Source organism: Diuraphis noxia, unplaced genomic scaffold (genome assembly GCF_037042655.1).
Source record: "Diuraphis noxia isolate RWA-SAM2 unplaced genomic scaffold, SU_Dnox_SAM2 contig0004, whole genome shotgun sequence".
NCBI lineage: Eukaryota > Metazoa > Arthropoda > Insecta > Hemiptera > Aphididae > Diuraphis > Diuraphis noxia.
Window position 1 is genome coordinate 22,572,521 of NW_028301714.1, and position 7,542 is coordinate 22,580,062.

At 27.5% G+C, this 7,542-nt stretch overlaps 1 protein-coding gene across 2 annotated transcripts in view; it reads right to left on the bottom strand.

The window, feature by feature from the left end:
* LOC107174182 (uncharacterized) overlaps positions 1–6,436 on the bottom strand; it is a 28,295-nt gene extending 21,859 nt beyond the window's left edge. Inside the window, exon 1 of one of the 2 annotated variants that reach the window (XM_089227241.1) lies at positions 6,063–6,436. The gene's annotated coding sequence lies outside the window, so the exon portion shown is untranslated. The remainder of the gene's footprint in view (positions 1–6,062) is intronic. The other variant, XM_015525037.2, reaches the window with a different exon arrangement.
* Between the last annotated feature and the right edge of the window lie 1,106 nt (positions 6,437–7,542).

A 7,542-nucleotide genomic window follows, 5' to 3' on the forward strand; every position in this document is an offset into this window, starting at 1 on the left:
GAAAATTTCATGTATCAATGCTCATTCGTTTTAAAGTTACATCAAAAATCAAAATCGATTTTGTCGAAATCTGATTGTACGTAAAATTTCCTGTTTTTCCGTTAATTTTTAGTTTGTTTATCCCGATTATTAAGAAAAATAGTATCAACTAGATTCACTTTCTGATTTAACAAGGTACTGAAGTTAAAAGTCGAAGCATTTTTACTGCCCCATAACGTAGGTAATGACAAACACAAAAAAAAATATTCATGGTTTTGACGAATTTATGTCAATATTTGAACTTCAAATGCTAATAAAAAAAAATTGTGCCTATGTATTCTTATAATTTTTTATTCGCTATAACAATAACTTATAAGGAACTTTGTATTAAATTTTCAAGTTTTTTACCGACACTTCAAAAAAAATTCTCAAAAAAATTGAAAATTTCAGTGGTCTATAAATAACTCAAAAAGTCAAAAAATTTTGAAATTTAAACTGTATACAGATAACACTAACATAAACATTTGGTGAAAATTTCAAGTATTTACAGTGATTAGTTTTTGAATTACAACTATATAAATAAATCGATTTTTTTGAAAACTGTTGGAAAATGTTTACTTTTGACCTCTCTCTATAATGCACCAAGGATCTTCAAATTTACATCGGAAACCACCTCCAAAGTTTGAAATCGAAGCATTATTTCGACTAGTTATGCTGTACAGCTGTACACAGACACAAAAAAACCACATCATTGTAAAATCAATACATTCATCACTTCGTTCAGAATTTAAAAGTGTTAAAATAATATCTAGGTTTACTTAAGATTTTAAAATAATCAAATAAAACTTGATTTGCGTTTAACGTTTTTACACAAAATAAATATGTTTGCAGTAACATATCTTTTTTAAACGATTTGATGTATTAATCATAAAATATTTTGTCAGAATTATGGTTTTACATGGTTTGACCAGATTGTATTCTTGGAAATTATTTAAATCCATATTATTAAAGTAAACAATATTATTGTTTAAGATACAAATGTACAATATAACGTTATTCGTGGGTACTGTATATAAATTACAATATTCCTATAAAAGATAAATATTTGCTAGCAACTAATTATCTGTATACAGTGTACCTGCTACCTACCTATACTATTGTTATTGATTGACTGCATAAAAACACTTAGACTTTAGTAAGTAGACCACGTTATACGCATGTTTAACCGATATTACTAGAAGAATAATGGTTGCAATTTCCATCAATAGAGGGAATGATGCTTTATCAAAAATTGTTGAAACGCGAGGGAATCGATTTTAAACAAACAACTTCGGTGATATTTGATTTTTCGTGAAGAGGTAAATCGAGACCAATTCAACGGCATTAAAATATATTGTATTATTCTGACAGGATAATCATTGAGCATTGTGTGTTGTTACAAGTTAATGGATGCGAACGACTGTACATAGTATATATACGTATATAATAAGAGTGTGAAATATAACAAAATGGTATATATTATTATTATATGGTCGTTATTAGTTAACGATTTTATGCATAAATAGTTTATTTAAAATAAACATGTATATTGTACATCATACATCAAAGTAATCATGCATGGTCTGTTTTCTATGTATGATGCGCTCGATGGAAAAACAAATTTTTATTGTTTATGAAATGAGTCTGGAGTACTGAAGCTGCTTGGAGTAGGTATAGTATTATTTATGTGTATTTCAAGTAGGTAGTCACGTAAAAAGTCGTAACTCATAAAATATATTTGAGTACCTACCTACCTAAACGCGTCTATTGGTTCTTTTTGGTTCATAAAAAATAACGGTTGTATAAAATATCCCGCAGCAACTCAACGCCCAAAAATGATACCTACTTAATGATTAATTAATAAACGTCTTCAATAAGTTAGCTTCGTCGAATCAATAAAATGTATAACAATAATAATATGATGTACCTATACCTAACACAGTATTTTGTATATCCTAACCAGCCCACCCAACCAGATTATTTATACCTATATACCTGAATATTATTTCTTTATTACTGAGTTGACTTATTAAACACGAAGGGTTAGCTAGGAACTTTCAGTTGATGGCGATTGGAATACTGAAACCGCTACAAACCTTCACGAAAATGATAAATTTTGTTGTATGTTGAAACTTTTAAAATATTATAACGAACTTCCATTTAACAGATTTTTCTGTTAAACGAAATATTTTTGGGTACCATATTATACCTACTAAATTAAAATCACGTTTAATTATTTCCCTCAAGGAATTTCTCTATGATATGAATTTTTTCGTTGTCGGCGAGACTTCGTAATATGGCGAAAATTCTCTGTAGATATATTATATGAATTGTGTGCCATCACTGGCATCACTAGACTTTATTTGTATTTAAACCGTAAAACAGCATTTTAATAACGGCTAACATATATATTATTATATCCTGTTTTATCTTTTCACATTTACGATGGATGTAGGTTTGCTGTTTTTAGCTTAACATGCATCTATCTGAAACTATAATTCTAATATCAATCCGTAGGTTTTTTTTTTAATAGCTCGGACATTTAGTTGTTATATTATGCGAAGAATTCTTGATATTTTTATTTAGTCACACAAGTCTACATATATATTTATGCGTACAGCATAAGTATTCACACAGTATTCATGATAGGTTAATTTTAACAATTATCATCAGAACGTCATCTTTATGGAATAATTATTTCTAAAGGTTGTGATGATAATATTTTCCATAAAGCTTATGAGAAATATTCCAATAGGGCAATGTACTCACATGGATCCGCGTAAATATTAATGATTTTTTCTACTATTAAAATAAGTAATAACGTTTTTTGAATGTTAGTTTTATAGTCATATTATGAGAAATCAAATAACGAAAACGTTTTACATTTTATGTATTAAGTATAGCATATTATTACAATATATAACTTACATTTTTAAAATAATAATATATTATAAAATAAATTATTTTTATTCGTTTAGAAATACCTATACCTATATACATATAAATGTAAATACCTATTTCACTTATTTTTTGTCAGATAAAAGAAGACGGACGTGAGACACGTCACTGTTCAATGCCGGACAATCACTCATCTGGAATTCACACATAAGTTGAAACATATGACGATGACTAAAAAATTCTTTACTTTGTGAATATCAAAACACTATATTTTTTTAATTTTTGTTACAGTATCAACATCATGGTTTTTAGCTGTGTCACTATTATTATAATTCACGTATTATTCAATTTTTAATTAATATAAAATACTGATTCCATTTTTTTTTTTTTTTTTTTTAGTATTTTATTTGGTATTTAATTTGACTATGTATAAAATAAATAAATAATTTCGTTTATCATAAAACTAGTTGAAACTAAGTACATCATGTAGGTATATTAAACTGTAGTAAATTTTTACCTAATTACTATTAACAATAGAATATGTTTTTAGAAAAATAATATTATTATAAAAGTTCCCCTTTGGGTAAGAATCATAAATTTTACTCTAGTATTTGATTTATCTTCTTATTTAAACTTATTAAAAATATGCTTATTATTGTATTAACTATTTTCTTAGTATTATAATTTATAGTAAACTTAGGTACAGACTATTTTATTATATTTCGTTATTTCATTAAATATTTTAGATACAGAATAAATATCATAGACAAATAAATATTTTGGTGAGTTATATTACCTACACAATATAATATAAGGCTAAAAACCTGTATTGTTGAATCCTTAATAAACTTTAAAATACTCGTATATATATATATATATATATAATATAAGATGGCTATTATTTTTTTTTTTAAATCTGCCATTCAATGGTATAACATTATAGCTCTGTACAAGGTCGCGGAAATCGATCTATATTGTATTTAGGTTTACTAGCTTTTTCAAAGTATCATATCATTCACGAAGATCTGTAATGTATAAAATGTGAAACTCTCATGCTAGTGTGAGACTATAGGTTAACATATAATAGAAATCACACTATACAATACAGTGGAAATTAAAATAAGAATCAAGAAATGTGTTTCTTCGATCAATCAATTTCCAGCTCAAAGTTAAATGATTGTATCTTTTCCATATCCAAGACTTTATAATTTATTATACTTAATTGTAATATTATAATTACATTGTGACGGTAGGTAGCTAGTAAAACAATTATTTTATTTAAATGGCTAAATAATAATAATTAAAAAAAAAAACAATTATTTGTAAATAGTTTGATTTATTCGTATGGCTAATACTATACATATAGTGTTTATATACTTATGAGATGTGTTAACATACTTTTATACAATATTATGAATGTAAAACAACGTGTATATATTGCACAACTAATAACGTTTAATAATAAATTATGTAGGTATAACACATAAACATTATAAGCAGTTTAATGACGCATCTACCCGAGAACGTTTTCCTATATATTTACATAATATATTTTATTTATTGAAGTATTATGCGTGTTTCAATTATTCCATTTCATTTGAGAGTTGAGGTTTTTAGAAATGTGCGTATTGCATTTCAATGATAAATTGATCAGTTATATTGAATAAATTCAGGAAATTAAAAATCATATTATATGTAATATGTATATCATAGTAAATGGACGCTTAAGATATTGTTTTTCGTGTTTTTTAAATAATGCAATAAGTGTATACAGTCGATTTACTCAAATAATCAATATTCACCATTGTAAAATATGGTGTGCAATGCGTTTCTAGGTTTAGTATACTTATGCGTTTGTGATTACGTTCGTCAAGGTAACGTTACGTACAGTTAAATACTCTATACGCAGTATATATTATATATTATGATGTATGCCTGCATACATAACTATTTAAACTCAATAGAAAATGTTATTATACTTTCAGAGTACTTGATTGAATTTTAAATTTAAATAAAATGTGTAATACTAATATATGCAATAATATGTTGATGTCAAGTGGTTTTTGTTTTTATTTTTGTTGCATAACTCATTAGCTCTTCTTTATTAGTAAGTTTCCATTTCATACATTATGTATAATTAATTAACTATTTATTTTTGATAATAAAACACGTTTTCTTTTTATGAAGAACCCTATTATACAGTATTAATTAAAAAATTCGAAGGTATAAAAGTACTGATGCGTTATACATTATAATGATACAGCTATATATAGGTATTCAGCATTATTATATATTATATTTTTTCTTAAATGCATGTTTTTTTATAAGTAGAAGATGCATATTAATTTATTATCATATTATTCTAATGGTTTATTTAAAATTTAAATGTATATTATTATCGGGAACGTTATTATATTATACTAAATAAGTATTTTTCTTATGACAAATACCTACGTAGCCAGATGCCTAGATACATTTGTATACCATATGATTTATCTCTCAAATAATAAATTAACTAGATACTGAGCATTTTTCCAACGAATTCAATTACAATTATGTACAAACGACTTCTATAAGTAAAGTATATAATATATAATATAATTATGTGTGTTATTTCATATATTATCATAGTAAATGGTCGTGACTAGCTCAAGCTCTGCAGAACTCATATTCTACCCTAACTCGACGTGGTATACGACTTGAAAAGTTTACCTACCGGTGACATTCGATCGGAAAAAAATAATCATTATAATTATTTTATCGTATTACCAGCTAGAACTATCGCGTATAGGTGGTATTAAATGATTCGTCGTTCCTATATCTATGTATACACACGTAAAAATTAAATCATTATAATACGCGCGTGTTTTATCTTGTACACATAAATGTACAATAATATATCAAATTGCACAGATATAATGATATGTACGTACTATTGCACTAAATATTTTGATGTAAGTACGCTAAGAGACTTTAACGCAGACTATGTGTGGTTCGAGCGCGAACTATAATATACGATTATAATATCGATTCAAAATCAATATTTTATCACTTCAGCAGTCAAAGTTCGGCTGAATGCAAAAAACAACTATCGGTATGTTAATATTTATTATAATTAAATAAGTGATTACAAAACATAGACTCACTGAGATTTCATTCGTACGATCATCTCAAACAGATTGCTGTCGTTGCCGCGAACACATACAATTGTATATACGCGTTGTAGGTATATTGCCGTATCGTGTATGTGTATATATAGCACTCACTCACACGAGAACTCCGGCGGTGAATATAATTTTTACGATTACGATAAATGATTGTAATAGAACATATTATTTTGTATTAATTGACACTCGACGAGTCGTGAGTACCTAATATATTATACCGCCGTCGTACGCCGATCTCGGCCGCGTGTTCCGGTCGAGATGAACAAGACTACGGAGTCATCGATGACTGTAATATCACACGGTGATGGTCAGGCCGCGGTTCACGTCACACTGAACGTTGTTCATTCAAAAAAAAAAGAATACAACAAAACGCAGGAACACACGAATCGGTCTGGTCGACGGCCATATGCAAGCAGCGTGTCCGCAGTCAACTCCCACTACATTACAATAATGTTTATGCGTGTATATTATAATGTACATAATATACGACTGCATTCGTTCGGGTAGTGGAGGTGAGTATTATTACGTCATCGCGACGAGACCCACTTTTCTTGGGCGGCGGCGGCGTCGATGTACCTACCTTTATTTATATATGATAGGTATATATCATAATATAGATAATGTACCTACAGATCTCTGCCTGCGACAACAGATCTCAAAACCCCGGAAAACTTGTGATGTATAATAATATCAGATCGATAATATTTTTTAATGCCTATATGGATAGGTACTATTCCAACCACAATACTTGAAAATATATAGTCAAAAAAACTGTAATAATTAATATAATTACCTATTATACACGGCAATCCATAATTTATATGTGTAATGTATATATATATATATATATATATTGCATAACAACGATGTGAAAAAAATATACAGCTTTGGAAATTTGAAATACACTCTGAGGGTTGTCTTGGTTTAGCTAGAACTGTACTAATTATAATAATATAACGTCCAGGCGCCTTGATAAAGTGATAAAGTGTTTCGATCAATTTCAGAATTAATAACTTAAATAATTTATATAAGTACCTATGTTCTTTTATTAAACATTTTGAAAACAAATATCATTTCGAAAAATTATAATATAACTATAATCATCATATTTAAATTGTTATGTATTAATTAAAGCATAAACATTTTCTATTTTATAATTTATACATGCATTTAAATAGGTATTACGATATATGTGCCTGTTTAAAAAAAATTTTAATGTTAGTTATTTAATTTATACTTTGTATGCCAACTGCTAATATGATGTGACGCAGCTGATGGTGTTGAGGTGTTATCAACTGGTGATTGTCTTCGCATGAAGGAGTGGTAAAATTCTTCCCATGAAAATTATACAACAGATGTTTGTGCGGGTCTAAGTCAAATAATAATAATATTATAATAACCCCAGATACTTACTGTCACTTGAAAAAAATCGTCTAGAACATGCTGCTCCGTATAATAA